General features: G+C 35.7%; 1 protein-coding gene across 11 annotated transcripts in view; it reads right to left on the reverse strand.

The window, feature by feature from the left end:
- FER (FER tyrosine kinase) overlaps positions 1–24,341 on the reverse strand; it is a 435,477-nt gene that overhangs the window by 252,119 nt on the left and 159,017 nt on the right. The gene's annotated exons all lie outside the window — the stretch shown is intronic.

Genomic DNA, 24,341 nt, shown 5'->3' on the forward strand with positions numbered 1-24,341 from the left:
TGTAGTTGTGAGGGATTTTCAAGGAAAAACAAAATGGGGCAAAAACAGGAGGAGAATCATATGGAATGCATTTTTAGATGGTGAATGCCACTTGAGTCACTAGGAAGCTTCACAGAGATTCACATGATGATGACGGTGATGATGATGATGATGATGATAACAGAGGAGGACAAAGTAAAATAAGAAGGATACCTAGTGGTGGCAGAACCACCACTAAGGAAGGTCAGTCCAGATTTCTATTTGCTATAGGATGTATATTTCTGAGTATCACATACCACAACTGAAGGAAACTTTTCCTTAAAATTTCAAACCTTTAGATCCATTTTACAAACGTACGTGGTCAGAGGGTAGAAAAGAAGAGAAAGAAAGAGAACAAAAATGAGAACTATGAGAAGAAGAAGAACAATGGCAAAGCATTTGTGAGAGACTGTAATGGAAGCAGTGGTCAATTTTCCAATAATGACTACATTTCAACTGTTAATCAGCAGCAGACAAAAGAACAAGACATGCTACTGTCCGGTGCTGTACTTCCATATGTCTTCCATCAGCAGTGATGCTCAATTTTACCTGTCAGTGGAAAATAACTAAAGCAGACCACAAATAGCATCTTTTGTTTCCTTTGTGTCCAACAGCTAGCGTACATCTCTGTGTATAGTAAATGTAGACATTTTGGTCATATGCTACCTGAAAAACACTGTAGTTTCTGAAATTGTTTTCTCTCTCCACTTGCCTACTCTCGGTTTATTTACTGTTCGTTCTAATAGTTGCAGTACTAGCACTTCTTAGGATTCTATAAACATATGCATATTAATAATTTAAAATCATCTTAGGATAACCTAACAGAACAGATAATCTCAACTTCTTTTTCATTATCATTGTCACTTACATTACTAACATGCTTATGATCTTATGTCAGTCACTAACTATACCTCAATTTGATCATCTATAAAATGGAAAAAATAATACAAACCTTCCTCAGAGAGAAGTTATAAGTAAATTACTACAAATGATTAAAAATTAACATGTTAAAAGGATGTGCATATTTAACAAAACTTACTTTTAAAACATAAATCTTTACTGTAGCACAAATAGTCATCGCCTTAGGAATATAAGCCTGCATTCTACAGCCTTTACCCTAGCTGCAGCTTCAGTTTTATTTTTTAGTAAAAATCACCATAACTGAGCCACAGGAAGTACTGAAAGAAAAACAGCCTTGAAGTACTGAAGGAGTATAGTGACTTTTCTTTAAATCATGTCCATCTTCAACTTGAGTGTTTGGGTTTATTTTAAATCTATTTCTGGTGCTGGAGAAGTCTTCTGAAATAAAAATGTTTGAGAAGGTAAAAACTGATAAAAGATATAGCCAGGATGTGGAGAGAGGAAGAGTGGGGTGTAAGGCATACACAGTAGTTGTTTGGTAATTACATTTATGAAGAAATAGATCACGATGGTGTAAAGTACACATATTGGAAAGTACTACAGTAGCTATAGTTTTTCTACTCCCCAGCCCAATTTACCCTGTTTCTTATGCCTTTGGGGAACTTCTCCCCTGGACTCTGTGTGGTTGTGGAGGTGGCACTGGTGTTAAAAGTAATGATACTACTGTTGATCTTGCTGCTGCTACTACTGACAGGAAGATGAAATGAAGGTGCCAACCTCACCTGCTTGGCAATGAAAGCTTCCCAAGAAATCAGCAGGCACTTCTACTGTAAATTTAGGCTTCTCCTCTGAGTCAATACTCTTAAAATACAAGAGAGAGTATGGTCCCAACGTAGGAATACTATGAGAACAGAACTGAAAACTACATAGAAAGTATGCAGAAAAGCAGAAAATTCAGGGGAGAGTTTTAAGTAGTAGAGAGCACTTTGTATATAATTTAATAATATTTACTGAGATGGTAAAAATAACTCTCCTCAAGTTATATCTTGGGCAACAAACCTACAAAAGGAAAGAGAATCATTCCTCCCAAAACTCTTTGATAATATCAAAAGAGAAAACATTTTCTTAAGAAGCTAATACTAGATAAATCTAATGGATAGGTCCAAGTGTGGGGTAAAGAAGACTTCAAAAAGTGCTTCCTTTATATTAAGTTATGAAGCATAATATATTGTCTGTTGGAAGGGATACAATTAGTGAAAGTACCCTTTCATTTAAAGGTACTCTTTAAATAGGTTGATCTAAAAAACCTATTAGCAAAAACAATAAGTAGACCTTAGGTTTCATACAGGAATAATCACATACAAATAGAGTTTATAAAACATTTTAACCAGTGTCAGCTCACTTAGAGCTCAGAGTTCCACAAATAAAACATGAAATTCATTTTCCAAAGCACCAGTCTATGTAGCATTACATATGAGCTTTAAATTATGATCTACCTAATAATGCATCAGACTGTGCTGAATTCACTGATTTTTGTATCAATGAATTAAATGGCTGCTTTAAAAAATTAAAATTAAAAAGCTTCCCTTCAATTACCACGGATACAGTGCCTAATTCTGCCTACAGGCCTGCCAGGGCTGGTGATGATACATTCATTTTACCCACCTCAAGTAACGACAAAGTAAAGAGCTTTCTCCAGATAAAGGAGACAGTGATTAGTTCTGGCAAAAGGAGAGCCTCTCCCAGTGGAGGTAGTTGGGGGCTAGCGAGGGAGGGAAAGGAGAGGAGATATTATGAAATAATACCTGATGCTACAAAATAACATTCTGATGAGATGCCCAGAAAAATGTCATAAGTACATCAATAAACCTATCTTGAAAGAAAAGTTCTAGATGCAGCATGTTTCACATCTCATTTAAGAATAGTTGCTCATTATTTTAAAATTAAATGAAGCAATGTCTCTCACTCTCTATCTCTATACATATGTATATAAAACTAAAGGACCGATTCATAATAACTAAAAGCTTATTATCAATTTTTAAAAACTCTATAAAAAACAATACCTAAATTACTCACAGTTCAAGTAAAACCATACTTATCAGGTTTTGAAATTACTCTTCACTAAAACCCGAAAAGTGCAGTACAACAGGCTCTCAGATTACTCCCACCCTCTGCCCACCAAAGCACCGGCAAAGACATAAAAGGCAAGAATTGACGTTTTGCTGATTGGAGTGACTGACAAAAATTAACAGCTCTTCCATATGACAGCCCATCTAGATGCTGCAGTAAGTTACAAATCAACAACTTTAACCAAAAAAGCACGTAACAGTTCTCCAAGCAAGGCTATGAAAGCAGGCACTAAGGTAGAAAGAATAAAGTTCCTGGTGTCAGAATGGATAAAGAGCATGACTCTGGGCAAATTACTTAACTTTACCCTAGCTCTCATTTTCCATATCAGTAAACAGGAGAACACTGGACTAGATAAAATTTTCATCTAAAAAATTCTGTGACCATTGTCCAACTCCTGAATCATCTGCATATGCGCATCGATCATTGACGAAACTCCCACAGAAGAGTCCCATCGTGTCAGGCTGGCCGCCAAAGTTACTTCCCCTAGATCGTTTGGTCACATTCTGCCTGAGGTGCTCTCAGAACTTGACCCAATGGGAAGGTGAGCTATAGTGAAAGATGCCAGTGGAACACTCTTTTGTTAAGAATAAGTCACTAAAACAATAACCAAATATCATTCCTCACAGACTTCTATAAATAAGCCCAATCTAATAACGTTCTTGGAAGGAACTATGAAAGTGATTATTTGGCCCTGCAGTAACAGTCAGATACTTATTCAAATCAGGAGGCAATAAGAATCAAGAAAAAGATAACAATATTCATGCTCAAACTTCAGGCTGAGTGCCAAATATCTTTGGGACTACTTATGCAAAGCAGCCATGAAATTTGAAGGGATTTTGTGAGAAATAACTGCAGGGGAATTATAACCCCAGAGAAGATTGTCTCCTGAAAAAAATTCCATGCTGTTGATGACTCCATAATGTAAATGAAATATGGCAAATATCAATATGTCCTTCATAAAAGGAATGTATTTATAAATACAAATAACTTAGTCTTTTGCAGATGTTGATTTGCTGGGGAGAATGAAGCATACACAGTTGCTATTCCCATCAGGATATAAACTTTAATTATTAGAAGAGTTCTAAATGATTTATTTTAGCAATTAGTCTCTGACTGAAGACAAATCATTTTAAAGTAACTAGTCACTGACTAGTTACCTGGTTTGCTGTGCTTTTTTCTTTGATTCTTGCATATTAACAATATTTATTAAAAGAAAGCCTCCTTGCTAAATCAAGCATTTTCATATTCTGAAATAATGAAATTGGAAATCAAATGTGCAAAAGGAATGATTATTAAGATTCTGTCTTAAAATAACAATGCTAAGGAAATCTATAACATAACAGAATAGAGTTCGGTGAAATCTACATTGCAAAATGTCTTATCATTCTTGTTTTCTTGACTCTCTATCTCTTAAATAAGATGATGTCTCCAGGGAAACAAGATCCAATCAGGAGGCTATAATCAGCTCCCTTGCTGTTCAATATCTAAATACAATTCACGTTCCATGGTGCTTTTCTCAAATGTATGAGCAAAATGGCTGAAGATATTCTTTTCATAAATTACCCAGTAGTGCAAGATGCACACCAACCAGTTTCCTTATGAGACCTCACTGACTTAACAATTTAAGTGCTGATAGACTTTGCTCAGTAAATTGCGCATTTCAGTTTATGGAAAAATTGCACTATTATGTGTTAAATTATCAAGACATCTTAACTGAGATTCTGCTTTTAAAACAATTAAGGGACAATACTAAGGCAGTAAATTTATCTTCTTTGCTTAAACTAATTATAAGATAGAATACATTATAATAAGAGTGAAGGTATTATTTTATTAGAGTCCCTATATTTAGTAATCAAGGCATTTTACCAACTTCAGACACACCCTCACAAACTCCCAAGCTCATTATTCTATTTAACACATTATTCTGATCAGGTCAAAACAACACCTTTGCCATTTCCAGCATAAGCTGCACGTGTCTTTCTCACAGCAGCTTCCTTATCACTCTTCTCTCTCCCCACTCTACTTTCCATTTTCCCTTCTTTTCTCCTCCCTCTATCCCTTACCATAATAAATGCTTATCAATATTAACTATTATTACTTTGGTCTTACCAATATTGACAAAGACATTTGTGCTGTTTCCATCTTTTGGCTACTATGAATAGTGCTTCTGTGAACATGCATGCACCTGTACTTAAGCACCTGTTTCCAGCTCTTTCAGGGATATATCTAGGAGTGGAATTGCTGTGTCACATGGTAACTCTATGTTGAACTTTTTGAGGAACGGCCAAACTGTTTTCCACCGTGGCTGAACCATTTTACATTCCCACCAGCAATGTACAAGGCTTCTAATTTCTCTATATCCTCATCAACATTTATCATTTTTCTGATTATAGTCATCCTAGTGGGTGTGAAGTGCTGCTTGACTTTATTTTTTAAAAATATTTTCACTGGATGAAGGCTTTTTTTTTCTTTCAGCAGTTTGTCTTCTGGTCTCCCTTGTTTCTGGTGTGTTTCACATCATTATTCCCCTATATATAATGTGTCTTTTTCCTCTGATTGCTTTTATAATAAACTAGGAAAGCAGATGTAATTTTTTTTTAATTATTATGCTTGGGGTTTGTTAAATCTCATGGACTTGTAGGTTGAAAGTGTTGCAAAACACTTGACCATTGTCTCTTCAAATACCTTTTCTACTCCCATCTCTCTCTCCTTTCCTTCATAGATTCTAATTACATGTATGTTAGCCCATTCACTATTACCCCATGATCTCCAATACCATGCTACATTTCTTTTTCCTCTTTTTGTTTCAGTTTTGATACTTTCTATTAATCTGTCTTCACATCTCACTGATCTTTTCCTCTCTGTATTCAGTCTACTAACAAGTCCATCTAATGAATTCCTCAGTTCTGATATTATGTTTTTCATTTCCAGAATTTCCACTTTTTATAGTATCTACATCTTTGCTGAAATTCCTCATCTTTTAATACACATTGTCCATCTTTTCCACTAGATCCCTTAGCATTTTTGTAATAGTTATATTAAAGACATTGATAATTCCAATATCTGGGCCGTCTCTGAGTCTGTTTATTTTCTTAGCTGTGCATCACATTTCTCACTTTTTAGTGTGTCATATAATCTTTGTGTGCCAGATGGTTTGCATAAAAGAACAGGAGAGTCTGAACTCAATATTTACCTTGAGAAAGTGACACACATACTTCTTTTTCTGTCAGGCTGCTAGAGTTGGGGTTGTAGTTATTAAGCTGGGTCTGGCCTTTGCTGTAGCTTTCCTTTGAATCAGTTCACCACCGGCTTCAAATATGTTGAGCTAGATCAGGAGTTTTCTTCCAGCTAGGAAGGGAATCTGAACCCCGGCAACATTCCAGCATCCTGTCCATACTTCAAAGCTGATCCATGAGCTTTAAGAGCTATGAGAGAGCTCTCCAAACTTTGCAGCCTCTTTATTAGGGGGTGGAGGGGAGGCAATTGGGAGAGGAGGATTGAGAGTTCTCTTTGCTCTCCAGTCACACCCACTACTTACTGTATCTGAGAAGACAATTCTCAGCTCTATTACCCCTTTCCTAGCCTTTGGAGGGCCACTGCCCTGTACTCCATGAAGACCCAGAATTCCCTGCAGAGAATCAACTTGGGAGGGAGCTCTTATTTTCTTTTGTCAGTGAAAATCCAGAGTGCTCAGTTCTTCCATCCAAACTCCAAACACTTCCTCCCTGCCTCCTCCCCCAACACCTCATCACCTTTTTGGCGTGAAGAGGATTTCATCTGGAATATCTTTCTCAAGTCTCCTTCTCTGACCCTCTCCTCCATTTAGTGAAGACCCTTGAGTAAGGGCTGGTGAATGGATGCTGTCTCACTCTGTGAGTAAGGCTCTCTCAGATTCTAACCTGTCACACCAGACCACACATTGTCAATACAAGCATGTTAAAAGCCGGTTGAATTGATTTCTCCTTATCCCCTTCAATGGAAGATTTCCCCTATCCTACAGTTCCACCAAGGATGGAAGTAGTCATGGGTCTCTTTTTTTTTTTCCTATGAAAGGCTTGTTATTTTCTGGACTTTGGTTCATTTAGGTTTCTTTCTGTCCTCAGCTCTGTAATGAATATTTTTAACTATTACTTTCTAGCTTATCTGCCTTATTTTGGATATGAGGTAAGAATGATAGTGTCTTGTGACTTTTCCATATCCAAACTGGATGCAGAATTCATATGCATTTTATCAAGACAAGTAATCTACCAGTCATCATTTTATTTACCTTTATTCACAAACCAAGAAACTACAAAGACACAATTTAAGGGTCTTCAGTATGACAAAGAAAAAGGCCATTAATTTATCAAAAGATACAGACTTGAATTTGACTACCATTTTCTAAGGCAGTCAATTACCACAAAAGGCCTTTAGTGTTAAAGCCTATATTCCTCAGAAGACCATATAAGGGTTAAAGTCCACACATCTCAAAAGTTTTGATTCTTGTTATTTTGTTTTGTTTTGTTGTTTTCTTTTGTTATTGCTTTTGGGGAGTAGAGAAGATAAGTTTTATTGGTTTTGTATTTGGTGCAGAGGACTTCACAAGGATACTATAAAGATTACCATGCACATATTACATTTCTGTAAATGTTTTAAGTTTCCAACTTTATCTAAAAAGTTTCCTGAATGGTTTTACTGTTTAGTATTCTCCCACTGCATATGCAACAACAATCCTCTTATCTGTTCAGAGCTACTTTTGTTACTGAAACTAGTAATTGGGAACATTTGGAATTTCAAGGCCTTAGTCAAGATTTTATTTGTTTGAACGGAATCAGAAACTGTAGAACCTAAAAGAAAATCATAAGATTTAATAAAAGAATAGAAAATAATAAATTTTCAAGAAAGGAATTGTGGTGTTTATAATATTACACTTGTAATATCAGTAAATAAAATCCAACTGGGAGATCTGTTTTAGAAAGAAGTCAGTCAGGTTCTAAGGATTCGTCTCACCCTCAGCCTCTCTGAGAGGAACTGCCACGCTATGGGATTGTTGGGACCACCCACATGAGAATAAAGTCAATACAATAGAAGGTAGACCTCAGAAATGAAGACAGACAAATTCTTGATGATATGGTTTGAATTTCTGGATATAGCTAGTTACATGCTTTAACTATTCTGCCTTAATTGACTGTTACATAGAACTAATACAGTAGGCTTTCTTAGAATATCCATTAGGAATTGAAGATTTCCAGCAAGTGTTACAATTATCACTAATAAAATAATATACTAATTTACATTTTTGTGTTGTGAACACATACTTACTTTTAATAGGAAAATAAATCTTTTAATATTGAAGTGTATTAACATAAATATAAAATTCTTTGTAAAATAAACACATTATGCTGTGATAGTTACTCGCATTTATTCTCATTAATTTAGCAGCTTCAGCACATGACATACAAAATAACTGCTCAACATGTTTGGAAAACTGATGGCTATTGATAGATGTTACACTACAAAAGGTTCAGTAGTCCCATAGATGCTAGAACTGCCCAGTTAAACAAATTTAAACAGATGTATTAAATGCAGTATGTCTCAGAGCCTTAACAATGCATTAGCACAAGCACTTTTTTTTGGAGGATATAGTATCCTGCAAAATTCACTTCATGAAATACTGTCACAAAGCTTTCACTCTGAGGGGATATAAGGAGAAACCTTCACTTCCCCTTTACATCAGTCATAGCTTTTTCTTGGACATTATCATCATATATAACAGCTCCCAAATGACTAATTCAATCTCCTCTCTTTGTGGCCACAATCTCCTATCCATCAGTTTGCTTTAAACCGGTTCCACTATAACCAGTTTTCAACCTCACTGGAACTCTAAGGATTTCAGTCTGCTAATTTTTCCCAAGCAATTACCTTCTCTTCTCTCCTCTCTTTATCTAACTGAGATGCTATGATACATCATCTCAATGACACTCTTGCCAATATTCTAAACTCCCTTGCTGTCTTGTTTCTTAGTTGCACTCACACGGCAAACCCCAACCCTGGACGGATCCAACTATCTGCTCTTTCTGAGCTTGCACTCAAGCAACTCACCACTGCTGGAGAGAATCACATGATTATTAACTTCAGATGGGCCCTAAATATCTGAACAATACTACTACTTTTCTCTGGCCAACTCACTTCTTACTCTTCCACTGTTGTTGTCAACCATTTTAAACCTTTCCCACTTTTCCGGTGCCTAAGACCACCTTGTTCTACCCCCTCCAACTTCTTTAGAAAGATACCACAGGCCAGGAACCCCCTCATCTTGCATTTTCAAGCCTACAAATCCATTCCTTCTCTTCCCATTCTCACCTCCTTCCCCATTTGGAAACATGGACCTGTCTCTCTCCCATCTAAGCATGACCACTCTACTTGCACTTTGGATTTCATCCTCTCCTGCTCTCCCAAGACCCTTACACCTTACAAAAATTTAATAGATCTCTCTTTGATGTATTGTCTATCATTCCTTCTCAACTTGTTCTTTCCTAGCCCATCAGCTTTTATATATATTTAAGTTGCTCTCATAGGAAGAAAAAGGAGGAGAGGTAGTAAGAAAGAAAGGATGAAGAAGGGTAGGGAGGGAGGAATGAACAGATGAAGAGATGGACCTCTCCCTTCACAACACATTCTGTTCTAGCTACTAATTGCCCTTTATAAACAAATTCCTAACAGTTATCCATGCTCACTGTCTCCATTTCTCTCTCCTCCCATTCATTCCTCAGTCTGCAACCATTTGGCTTTCATCCCATCACTCCACTAAAGCAGATGCTTTTAAGAAACCAACAAGCTCCATTTTACGAATCTAACAGACGTATTTCTCATTTATCTTACTTGACTTGGGAGATACTCTATGGACCATGTCCTCCTACATGAAACATTTATTGCCTTGACCTACTCTCCTCCAAACTCTCAGACTACACACTCAGTTTCCTTAGCAGGTTCACCCTCCTCTACTAGGCCATTAAATGGTAATGTGCTTCTAAGCTCTATTGGTTTCAGGTCTCTTCTTTTCTCACTATATACTTTCCCCCAGGTAATATTTTACATGTCCCAATTCTAATTATCATGTAAACCAAGCCCACCCAAAATTTAAATCTCCAACTCGGATTTTTCCATTGAACTACAAACCTCCACATGGAAACATCCATGTGACTTCTCTACTTGTATATCACAAAGAGAGATAAAAGGCAACATATTTAACACTGAACTCCTAACTCCCAAAGCTGGCCAACTTTCAGTTTCCCATTTCAATGAATGTTACTAATCACCCTGTTAAATAAGCCAGATATCCGGGAGCCCAAACGCGCACTCACAATCTAACATAACCTCCAGGAGGGCAGAAGGTTTTATCAGTTTTTTATTGAAATTATTTAAACATTAAATAAATGCTACTTATTAGTGATGTGTTTAAGCAAGATAGTGTCTATTAGATATCATTTAAATAGTAAATAAAAGGGAGTGTATTTACTCAAACCGTTGTTTTGTGTTAAAGAACCTCAAAGGACTCAAGAAAGAAACAAAACTGATGGACTCAAATTTAACCAAAATCATTCCAATTATAGGTAACATTCTAACTCACTGATTTTAGGAAATCTGTAGTTATCCTTATTTAAGTTTTGGGAAATTCTCAAAAACAACATTAGAAAAATATCTTGGGAATTAAAAGATTTTTCCCTTTAGCATTTGTTTTTAAAAATTATTTTTCCAATGATTTTGATCTGAAAACTAGCTAATTGTGTTTAGTTCAAACTTCTGGTACAAAGAAGATTTAACTTATTAAAAACAGGTTCAGGAATAGCAAAATATGTATCCAGAAATAAAAATGTGTTATTTATTCAGACTTTCTCAATTAAAATTAAATACCACCTCCAGTTAATGCTGTTTTTATCAATATGAATCTAAGTTAGAATTCTCTATACCAGGTTTCTATTTCTATTATAATAGGCTCTAATCTGCTTAAGTTAATGAAACACCCATTGGATACACCAGTATTTTCCAAAGTTCATTAACAACTTCATCAATAGACAATAAGCAGAGTAGAAACAAAAACAAATGAATAGCATACTAAACTACTGACCTACAGCAGTCAATGCATAACTCCAAATATCAGACTTACAGTCAGGAAGATCTTTGATTAGGTGACATTATCCAAATCACAATTTTTTCATCTGAAAATTAAGAATGGGTACTCACCAAGTAACCATATCAAAGGTTTCACAAAATTATTAAAGGTACAATAAAGGCTATTATTATTCAAAAAAGAATTTTTTATTAAGCAGAATTATTACATCACAGAAAAAGTTCACAGCTTGAGGATTTGTACATCCCCTAAATCCATTTGCTCCTAATAAATTCTTCAGAGATTTTACAACTAGCCTATGCCATCTCTGTCCTTGTTGAGAGGAATATCCCAATCTATACCTATTTGAAATGCTCATAGGAAAAATAATAACAAAGAAAGTATACTCTAGAAAGATGAACCTTATTTTCATCCATCAGCTTGAGGTAAAGGCTCTATATAGTTCTGACTACAGAGCTGACTGAAGCCCCAAAACAAGACCTTTCTAGAAGGGTTTCCTGTAGCTATCTCATTCAGAGCAAAACCTCATGAAGACTCTAGTAAAAGTATCTGAAAAGTTATAAATGGTGCTTAAAATTTTATTCCTGATGAGTTTTCTGCCTCACAACAATTTTTTTGGGTCTGATTATATATTTTCTGACTCAAGATATAACTGGGGTAAAGAAATGATTTGTTGAATTAGAAGTGGCAGCTCTGAAAATGCAGAGCCTCTATCTCATTAAAAGAATGGACCTAGGGAATATATACTCTTATCCATGTCTTGAGTAAATTTCCCTATGTTCACACGGCATACATATCTTATGAAGGATAACTTTTAAAGGAACCATGATTTTTCTTCACTATTTTCAGTCCTTTGTCAGGCTAGCTCCCCTATTTCAAAATCTACACTGTAAATATTCCCTCCTTGACAAGCATTAACTTCCTACCTTATGAGCAGCCACAATGTGTTTACCTGAGATTCAAAAAAGTTTATGGAGAAGAAAACTTTCCAAGGACAGAAAAGTTGATACAATTATTTGTAATGTCTTGTAGTAATCAGATGGATTCGAAACTTCCCAGGATGGGTAAGGAAAAGAAGTTGTCTAGAGCCTGCTTAACACCAGCTGCTAGGCTCAAAGGCACATAAATTCAGTAGATATTTTTTACATATACAAGAGAATTAAAACAATACTCTATGGGTGTAGGGCATCTGATTCTAGCATACACTTTCATGATCTCAGACACTGCAAAAATTCTTGCAGAGCCCCAAAACACCATTTAGCCATATTCGACCAAAGTTTCTCAGAAGATAAAATTCATTCTTCAGAGAGTGTTTTAAACCCCCTTAATTCATGATAAATTCACAATTCACATTTAAAATGAAAAGAATGTAAAGAGCTTTATCTCTAACTGATGTGAGGGTGAAAGAAGACAGGCAGCACTTTTCCTAATCCTCAATATGAGGAAAAATTATCCATGATTTCCTTGGCCATAGTTTTAGTCTCTGAAATTACATGATTAGTTTGTATTATTTCTAACCAGAAAACCTTTATATAGCTATGCTTTATTTCAAGTTAAATCCTGATCTTTTATCACTATTTCTCAAAATGTCACATAACATCTGTATAATCACTGACACATACATGATATTTTCATTTGAAATAATACCAAGAGAAACAATAATTCAATAAAGGGTGAATCTTAATTAAAAAATAATCCTCAACAAAGGATAAAGAAAAAAGTTATTTCACCAAAAATAATTTTTTTTAACTTTAAGAAAGGATTCTAGAATTTTGCCCTCATTAAAAAGACAAAACAAAAACAAACACAAAAACACCAGATGCAATATGGAAGCACTATCAAAAGTGCCCTAGCCTACTTCTCTCTGCTTCATCTGATAAAATAAGACAGATTAAGTTAATAGAGGAAAATTATACAAGAACAGCAATTAGGACATACTCCGTCAATGGGTAAAAAACCAATGACACCCACAATGGTCAATCTCAACACTGGTATAGTGGTCCAACTAAAATATACCTTGTGGCCCCACACAGCTTTAAAATTCCTATCATTCAGCAACTGAAATAATCTCCTATAATATGGATACTCAAGGTAAACTCTTTTCAGACTGGAAACTATTAAGGTTAACACAATCTTTTGCTCTACATTCCTGTGCATTTTTCTCATTACCAACAATTTTCCCCCCAACTTTTATCTTTTTTCTAAGCACCTGTTCCACCACCATCTTTATTCCCCACAAATGGCCTCACCTCTCCTCAGATAACACACAAATGATGAGTTAGGAATTCCCTCAACTTTCTGGTCCTTCCCCATCCTCCCACTGACAAATGGAACTCTTCGCTTCTGCATAGCGAGGAGCTTTCTTCCTCCTGGCAAGGTTCCCCTGCTCACTCTGCTCTTTCCCTGCATCCTCAGGGACTGGGGTCCTTCAGGGATTCTGTTCTCTCCTGTGGGCTCCTCCTGAGTTCTACTGGCTCTTTGCCTTCCATAACATAAACTTGCTTAAGTCTCTTCAATATTAAAAAAACAAATCAAACTAAACTTAAAATCTTATTTAACTCTCTCTACCCACAGATCATAATCCTAACTTTTCCCTCCCTCCAAAACTTAGCTACCTGAAAGTGCTGCTAGGGGGGTAAAAAACAACCACTATATAACCACCTCCACTTATTCTTCGCTATCCACTTGCTTCTCATCTCATTTGAAATTCTGATTTTTTTCCTCCTCCCCTCACCCCCTGCCCCAATATGACCTCAACATCGCCAAACCCATTAGGCACTTTATTTGACTTTTCCACAGAACATTTCCCTGTTGACTGCTTCCCTCTTTTCCCTAGGTTTCAATGACATCACCATCTCTTGGTATCCCTCCTATCTGTCTGGCTGCTCTACCTCATTCTCCTTTATAACATCCATTTTCTTTGCCTGTCCCTTAAATGTTGTTCACCCAACATTCTTATCCTAATTCTCCTCTCTTCTCCCTTCCTAGGCAAACACATTTATCTCCATCACTTTAATTACTATCTACATGCTGAGGATTCCCAAAGCTACATCTCTAGGCCAGACCTCCAACTAGAACTCATCATCCTTCCCCTAATCTGGTCTACCTCTAGTCCTGTGATCGCTATCTTTTGTGACTAGCACCAACAACGACAAAATTACCAAGGCAGCAATCTAGAGGTCAGTCTTGATACTTCTCCTTCATATCCATATCCAATTAGTCACCAAATTCAAAGGTTTGTCCGTATCTGTAAAATATCTCTAAAATCTGTCCTCTTCTTTCAGTACTCCCTGACATGACTTTAGCTTACTCCTGGATTCTTCTTTGCCACTGTTCTCTACATAGCCCCAGAGTCTTCTTTGGAAAAAGGCAAACTAGATCATTTCACTCCACTGCTTAACATCTTTGAATGGCTCCCCTACTGACTTCATGATAAAATCTCAATTCACACACAAAGGGTTTTCCATAATATAAATCTTACGTACTTATTCAATGCCATCTCTCACCACTCTGCCTCTCATGCCTATAATATGGTTATATATAAATACTGAAGATTTAGAATGCACAATATTTTCTCTTACCTGAGTAAAACATGATGTTTCTTCCCTTTCCTGAAATGCTACCCCCGCCCCCCTTTTTTTTGGCCTGGCCACCTCTTACCCCTTCTTTAGACCCAAAGCAGACATCCAAAATTCTACCCTCAGGTCTGGCACCCCAAATATGGGGTATCCTTCTTATGCACTCTGATAGCACCCAGCATTTACTCTCATAGAACTCACCATACTCTTGTTATAATCATCTGTTAACTTGGCTTTCGCTAAACTGTGAGCTCCTTGAGGACCAGGACTTTACCTCATTCAGCACTGTATACAAAGCTAGGACAGTGCATATGGGGTATACTGCACCTTCCAAAATGGCCAAAACAATATCTCCATCACACATGCTCTTCTTACAATAAAGACATCAACACTCCTTCCATTGAGAAGTGGGGTCTGTTTCCCCCACTTGAATTTCGGTGGCATGTGACTATGGTAGAAGTGACACTACATGACTTTCAAAGCTAGGTCATAAAACGGGCTTCCTCCTGGTTCTCTTGGGACACGCACTCTTGAGTCTAGCCACCCCAAGCTATAAGGGAGCTCATTCAGTCCACCCAGACCCACAAGTAGATGAAAAGAGCTCAGGTGAGCAACCAGCCAGCAACACCCAAGTTGCCAGTCATGTGAATGAACCATCTTGGAAGTAGATCCCAAGGCCTCTAGTCCAGCTGTTCCATTTAATGACACATGAAGCAGAAATGACCCTTCCACATTGAACTCCTACCAAATGGAGATTTCATGAGCAAATTAAATGACTGCTGTTGTTTTAAGTCTCTAAGTTCTGCAGTGATCTATTACACAGCAGTAGATGATCAGAACAGAGCCTGTGATGTAGGACACAAACACAAGCATGCACACGCTGTTCATACATGCACAACACACACTTACACATATACACAAACTTTGGTAATCAATGAATAAATTTCCCAAATCAAATTTACTCCACAAGTTGGATTTGGTAGATACAGCAGAGAACAATTTCCAAATATTGTAATCAGGATACTTAAATTATCTTAGCCTTCTTTTATTATAAAATAGAGAGAGAGAAAGACAGAGAGAGAGAGAAAATCAAACAAAAGAAATATACAGCTTAAGGTAAATGCTCTTGTAATCACCACTCAGCTTGAGAAACAGACTTTTACTAAATACTACAGGCCTCCATGTGACCTGTATCAGTCACAACCAGCTGCATCCCTCCCTCCAAAGTAACTACGTTCAGGTCTTCTATGGAAATCACTTACTTGCATTATTTTTACCCTTCAGTGTGCATCCCTAAACACTATAGTTTAGTTTTGACCATTTAAAAAATTTTATTTAATGTATCTTTAAGCATATTTTAATCTATAATTTCCCTTTCCAGCCTAATATTTTCCTTACAATTTAAGTGTTTAAAAATCTAGCCTTTTGACCCATATAGTTTCCACAGCTGGATTTTGATTATTTCATACTCACAGGGCAGACCAGGATGTCCTCTGTCCTCTTTCCTACAAACCAGCAACTGGGATCAGAGGCTAGGTCAGACTCAAATCCAATACATTTAGTGAGTTCATGGTGGCATACATCAGGAGACAAGGTCTAGTTGTCTCTCTTCTTGTGATGTCAGCAGTTGTTCATGTTCAATGTTTACATCCACTATTTTGTTGGGTATTGCAAAATGGTGGTATTCTTTCACATTCTATCACTTCTTTTCCCTTTATTAGTTGGAATATTTCTGTAAAAAGATGCTTCCCCTCATCTATTATTTGGTTAACCAGTAAGACAGTTCATATAGAAAAGACAGGATAAATGTTTCACTATTTTATATGAATATATTTTCAAAATTCAGAGAGTCTTTGAAACAAGAAACATAAGCAAATTAAAGACAAATCTTAAATATATTCATTAATGGGATAATAATGATGCTGGTGGTGATAATGATGAAGATAAAAATAAGCAGAGCTGATACTATATACCAAATTCTTTTTTTTTGGTGAGGGAGATTGGCCCTGAGCTAATATCTCTTGCCAATCTTCCTCTTTTTGCTTGAGAAAGACTGTCACTCAGCTAACATCTGTGCCAATCTTCCTCTATTTTGTAAAGTGAGACACTGCCACAGCATGGCTTGATGAGAAGTGCATAGGTTCATGCCTGGGATCAGATCTGTGCACCCTGGGTCACCAAAGCAGAGCAAACAAACTCAACCACTATGCCACTGGGCCAGCCCCTAAATAACAAACTTTTTTAAAGAACTTTACATATATTAACTCACATAATCCTCACAACTCTATGAGGTTAGTAAGCTTATTTTTTCTTTTTCACAGATGAGGACATTGAACACAGTAAGTAGTTAAGGCAAGATAGAGGTTGGGTAATGGACCCTACAAACATTTAAAGGTGGCCCACAAATTAAAAAAAAAAGATATTCTCAAATTCATTCATGTATTTCTATGGTATCTTACAGGATAATTTCCATTTAGTACCATAATATTTAGCTATGTGACAAAGATAAAAACTTAGAAAGTGGATCAAGTACTGAATCTACACTAAATCTACCTCTAGTTATCTATAACTCTTTTAAATTATTTTCCTTGGTCATCTTTATTTTCCCATCTCTCTTTGGATAAGAAGTTTTCATTCAAGTAGATGTTCTAAGTTCCTTTCTTCCACCTAATGTGTCCAAATTCCTAATATGAAATTCAATATACCTAAGGTCTTTTTCTGACTCAAGAAAAGCCATACTTTCTTTTACTGACTTAAGAAAATTCCTATTTACTTTTCTGATTCAAAACAATCATTCCATCTATAGCCTCAAATAAAACTAGTACATTATGGTATCTTATTGCACTGATATAAACTATGTTATTAAATATAAGATAAATTGTAATGATTGCTTTGCAAAGGTAACATGAGAAATTATCTCTAAAATCTTTCATTAAAATAACATTTTCTAAATGTCTGCTGAGATATACAGCTCTAGAGCTACCACATAAAGTAATAATCTCTGCCTCAGAACAAAGTAACTTAACTGGGTCTTTACAATTTAATGTATATAGATATTTATCCTACCATTTACTCATGTTTACTTGTAAAAATTATTCTTCAGAAGTCCTTTTATTTGAATTACAAAAATACCATAATACTATAAAAGATTTTAAAGAACAATCAAGATACTGACTAGCACATTGTACATACTTCTCATTATTTTAAAACTTTTACATAAGAGTGAACAAATTAAAATTATAAGAAAAACTGTATCAGCCAATAAATTCTTAGCAAAGCAATTCAACCAGCAAAGTACTCAAGCACATGAAAACATCTGACTAGTAAAGATTCTTGAAAAACTAAGTTTAAATAAAATTGTATTTTTAAGGAACTACATTCAAATCTGCTGGAAATAACTTTGACTCTACAGCTTATCCTCAAATTCTCTTAACTTTAACAAAAAGCAATGTTACTTAGATAACATTACATATAAAAAAAATAGCAAGAATTCATTATTTTGAAAGCATGTTGAAGAGAGAAAATAAATGAAGCAGAATATAATTCATATAGATTTAATACTAATCATTTGGCCTTAATACTAACTAGAAAGGCTAAAAGAGTAAAGAAAATGCTTTCTTAACCAATTTTGCTTTTACATAAACAATGCTTACACAAACCACGACAGAAAAAAAATGTACAAGTACACAGATTAAAACTCATCTGGCTAGTCTATATGAGAACTATTACAATTTCATACGTACTTCTGCCTTCTAGAGGCATGTCCCAGTTCATTAAAATCACTTGGTGGATTGATGCAGGAATATAATTTCACCAGAAATAAAACATATAGTTCTCTTAATAAGACATTTGAAGGATATGTGAATGATGAATCCGTGTGGGATGGCTGTTTGTGATTAGCTAACTGGACTATTAATTCAAGTACAGTTATTACATTTACCAAATAATTAAGGATAATTTTTCACTTGAGACTTAAACAGTATTTCACTTTCTTCATACTGAGTATACCAATGAAGAATATGAATCTTTTCTAATATGAAAAGTTAAATATGAGTCATTAAAAGAAACATGGGATATTCTACTACAAAGAATTACCTCAAACATAGAGAAAACATTTAATATACTTTTGGACATTGAATTATGAAGTTGACATAATGTTCTACAAAATGTTCAAACTATTAGTAATATGCCAACAAATGTATTTTTCATACATAAGTCTCAACAATCTGATTTCCTAAATATTTATTATCATTCCTTGAGTTGCTGATAAATGTTTATTTTGGCATGTAATATTAAAAGTAAATTTAAAATAATCTAAAACTTTATTTAAAACATGTCTTTTGGGGAAAAAATATATATATTACTTAAAAAAAGTTCTCCTTGAACAGTTTAGTGGTTACCAGAGGGGAAGGGAGTTGGGGGGGTGGGCAAAAGGGTGAAGGAGCACACCTCTACGGTGACTTACAAATAAGAATGCACAACTTGAAATTTCACAACATTATAAAGTATTATGGCCCCAATAAAAAAAAACTAAAAATAATGGATGTTAACTGGAAAAAAAATTAAAAGTTCTCTTTAATGTTTTTGTTATAAAAGCAATACAAAGACAAAAATAACAAATTGCCAGCAATATTATATTGGTTGGCACACTTTTTCTGCAAACAGCCAGATAGGAAATATTTTAGGCTCACAGGCCATATTGTCTCTGTCACCACTAATCAACTCTGCCGATGTAGTGCTGCAGCATGAAAGCAGCCATAGACAATACATCAACAAATGAGTATGGCCGTGTTCCAATAAAACTTTATTTATGGACACTGAAATCTGAATTTCATATAATTTTTACATATCACAAAATATTATCCTTCTTTTGATCTTTTTTAATCATTTAAAAATGCGAAAATAATCCTTAGCTTATAGGCTACAGGTAGCAGGCCAGATTTGTCCCATGGGCAATCGTTATCTAACCTCTGTTACATTACATTACTTAAATTATAGAAACTATACCACAGAGGCTATCTAAGCAAATGTTAAGAGGACAGATTTCTGGAGGCAGATTGAGGAGGTTCAAATCCTGGCTCCACCACTTCAAATCTATACGATCTTGGACAAGTTGCCTAACTTTCTGTATACCAATTTCCTTCTCTGTAAATTGGGAATAATAATAGCACTGCCTATTAGGAATACTAATAATTCTACCTAATAGGGCTGCCACAAGGATTAAATGTGGCATGGAAAGGACTTAGCAAAGCTCCTGGCATCCAATAACTAGAAAATCTTCCCTAAATATGCTGCTGCTGCCGTAATCAAAATACAGGAAAAGTTCTATCTCAGAAAAGTATGCAGTAGAATATACAAAGATATTCTACTTCCAAATTTCTACAGGCAAAATTAGAAAAAATATGTGTTAAAAAACAGTCATAACATTTCAGAACTGGGAGATACCATAAAGATAATCTTGCTTCACCAGAAGCTCAGAGATATTTATGGTCCAACTCTGAGTTAGAGTCAAAACCAGGACTATAATCAAGTGTCTCCATCTATATCATAAACCAAGAAATTCCTCCATTCATTGTACCTTTGCAGCAATTAAGCATACATTTATTGACCAAAATTTAGACAACATTCCTTTTTTTTCTGCTTTTTCTCCCTAAATCCCCCCAGTACATAGTTGTATATTTTAGTGGGTCCTTCTAGTTGTGGCATGTCAGACACAGCCTCAGCATGGCTTGACGAACAGTGCCATGTCTGCGCCCAGGATCCAAACCAGTGAAACCCTGGGCCGCCAAAGCAAAGTGCGCCAACTTAACCACTCGGCCATGGGGCCAGTCCCAACATTCCTTTTTGAAGAGTTTGGGAAACAGGTCTTGGGAAGTATGAGGTCAGGAGTTGGCAAAAACTATTCCAGGCATGCAAAATGGCACAGTGATTAACAGCAAAACTTTGGTAGCAAAGCTGACCTTACATTTCAGCTGCTTGACCACTTGACCTTGGACAGATTTACTTAATATCTTTAGGGCTCACAGAGTAGGTACTCTAAAAATATTTGAATGAAAGGCCACAAGAACTAGCTTCTCTCAACCTTAAGGGTCTCACTCACAATCAAAGCTTCAACTTTTGAAAACTTTCTTGATAATTAAAGAGAAGACATATACAAGCTGTAATGTGTTGGATGTGGCCCCCCAAAAGATATGTCCACCCAGAACCTGTGAATGTGACAGCACTTAAAAAAAAAAAGCTTTTGCAGATCTAATTAAATTAAGAATCTCAAAATGAGATTGTTCTGGATTATTCAGGTAACAAAAGTCCACTTACAAAAGTCCTTATATGAAGACTTAAATAGAAGAGGAAAAACACAAAATAGAAAGCAATGAGAAGAAGGAGGTAGAAATTGGGGTGATGGGTCTACAAGTCAAGGAGTATCAAAGATTGCCAGTAGTCCTAGGAATCTAGGAGGGAGGCAAGAACAATTCTCACTCAGAGTGCCCAAAAGGAACCAACTCTGCAGACACCTTGATTTTGGACTTCTGGCCTCCAGAACCGTGAGACATTAAATTTATGTTGTTTTTAAGCCACCAAGTTTGTGATAATTTGCTATAGCAAGTACAGGAATTAATACACAGCTGACAGAATCACTGGATATTCACCTTGTAAAGTAATCATCAGCTACCCTAAAAGTCACATACATACACAAAAACTGACCCTTTTGTGAAGTCTATTAATCAGGAAAACTGATCAAAAATTGTGCTATTCTCATAAATTCTACACAGTGAGATTAAAAAGTACATATAGGCACTTTTTTATCTTTCATTTCCCACTTCAGTTTTTAGAACCTTATCTCTGACTAGAACAACACCGTGCCCCAAAATCCACCGTCAGAAGGATAGCTGCAGTCCCAAAGACAGTTTTTCTCAGCAGGAACCCTGATAATTTCAGAAACTATACAGCACTATTTGCAGCTCAGCAGTAGCAAGGGCACAGGAGTTTCTTCCTCTGGCTTTTCCTTCACCTTCAGTGCAGCAGCTAGAACACTGGCTAACTTTTTTATTTGCTTTGCTAGCATCTATTTTCACACTAATTAGCACATGTGGTTTGAAGTTTCTTTTCATATTTTGGGGTCCAATATTGTTTCCAACAATAAGGCGCCGGCAAAGAAAGAAGGAATTTCAAAGGCAACTAATTCCCAAGACAAAAATAAACTGATCAATATAAGTCTACGCAGATAGGGCATGTATTAAAAAGACTGAAAAGAAGTATAAAAATTATACTACAGTTGGCTACAGTTTTTATTCTATCACATTTTTTTCATAGAGCAGTCATATAATGAAACTATTTCATAGAGAATCAATGGTAGAAAGAACCTTCTAAGCTAGAGATTTTCTATTTCAACCTTCTCACTTCATAATAGATGAGAAAATGGAAGTTAGAGGCGGTGACATGACTTGCCCCATGACACACAAATGATGACAAAGCTAACTCCACCTTTACTCCCCTTTCCACTATAACATATTGTCTAGATTACATCCAGAAAGTCAATTAAATGCTGAGCAGTGGTCACTTATTCAAAAATTTAGGGAGTTCGGGGGAAGGCTCTAATTACATTGAAGTTGAATTGTTACATTGAAACAATTATTACAAATTTATAACATTCAATATAAAACTGTGGTTCATTTACACCTAAAAAGTGATGCACTATTTTGAATACCACATCTGAAGAATATAATAAAAACAGAAATAAGCCAGTAAAACAATTAAAAATAACTATAAGACTGAAAAATGCTGCTAATATGAACATACGAGCATGCACATAAAGAAACACACAGAGATATTTGGGGCCTGGAATGGTGAAAGTTTAGATATGACTGAAAACTACAAAATATTAATGACAGATAAAATGATTTTTTTTTTTTTTTTTTTTTTTTGGTGAGGAAGATTAGCCCTGAGCTAACATCTGTGCCTATCTTCCTCTATTTTCTATGAGACACTGCCACAGCATGGCTTGATGAGCAGTGCATAGGTCCACACCCAGGATCTAAACCTGCAGACCCCGGGCCACTGAAGCAGAACACACGAAATTAACCAGTACACCACCAGGCCAGCCCCTCATTTTTTTTTTCATTAAAGATAAAACACTAAGATATGGAGAGACCTTTGAATACAGACACAGGAAAGTTTGGATCTATATTTCAGAAATGTTTCATTCAGTGGTTTACAAACTCACTAAATCTCAAAGACGTTCAGTGAGAAGCCAAACGATTTTTTTGTTAAGTATTGTCAAATACATGAATAAAACTGAGAGTGCTATCACTTTTGCTAAAGTTTTAAGGACTATGTCAAAGAGGATGACCATAGCATATCACTTGAAGTCTGTGTTGAAAATAAAATTGACCTACTTAGGTCAATTAGAAAATGGCTCTAACACTGAAGGTAGTTAACACTCGAGCACAACCTACAAGCCAAGCACCACGTACCTGTACATGCACTGTTCTGTACATTTAATTGTCTGTAGCACTATATAGCAGGTCCTGTTATTCTCATTTTATAGATTAGAAAGCCAAAGTTTGGAATAGTTAAATAACTTCTCCAGGGACAATAACAACAAGTTCTTACGCAGAATACTAATTCCTACATTCACACCTGTAATGTAATCTAAAATCAAATCATTTCTTCTCTTCCCTACACTGATTGAGCAGTAACAAGATAATTTATAGAACTAAAGAAATTAACATCTAAAATTTTTTTAAATCAGCTTCACTGATATAACAATTATACATAGATTCAGAAAAATTACACATAAATTTTCTTGAGGCTTTAAGGGAACAAAAAAATCAAATACCTAATTATGATATCTTAAAACTTTACTAGAAACTCAGAATTTTTAAAAGAATAGCTTACTTTGGAACTAAATGGCACTAATGAGTTGCCTCATTTGGCCATATCTTAAAAAGGGGTTATCTGCACCAAACAAATTATGTATTTCGGTATTCTTACACAGTTTAAAATGAACATAATTTGACCTTATCTTGCTGAGTCAAGGCTATAAGACTCAGTTTTGGAATCGTTCCATCTGTATTTTGCACCTTTTTTTCCCGCCAGAATCCTCCCCTGGTGTTAAAATATGGATTATCACCTCTTGCTACCGACAATGCCTGACTCCACTCCCCCACCTCTCCTCCATATGCCACACCTGCACTCACTATTTACCACTTACTGTTTCTAATCTGCAGTACTCTGAGAAATCACGAAAATAAAAATGAGTAAAAAGTTCTAAGATTCTTAAAGCACATGATCTTTATTATGTGAACTTAGTTACACTCATCTGTGAAATCCAAATAGATTATTTTTTTCTCCTACTTTTACTTTCAGAGTAGAGGTCGAAGAGAAAATGACCTATGGAGAAAACTGGTGTTACTCTACTTGTTTTTAAGTGTAAAACTATACCTGCATGCCTTAAATGTGGGTGGCATTTCCCTGGAAAAAGGTACTGCCAAATCTAATGGTCTCTATTCACTTTTCATTTTATTTGACCTCTGTGGAAGGCAGAATTCCAAGCCGATCTCTAAGATTCCCACTCTTTGGTGTACACATCCTGGATGATCCCTGAGACAGTGAATATGATGGTTTTACTCCCCATGTTTACATTG

The sequence above is a fragment of the Equus asinus genome, chromosome 9 (genome assembly GCF_041296235.1).
Source record: "Equus asinus isolate D_3611 breed Donkey chromosome 9, EquAss-T2T_v2, whole genome shotgun sequence".
NCBI classification, from domain to species: Eukaryota; Metazoa; Chordata; class Mammalia; order Perissodactyla; family Equidae; genus Equus; species Equus asinus.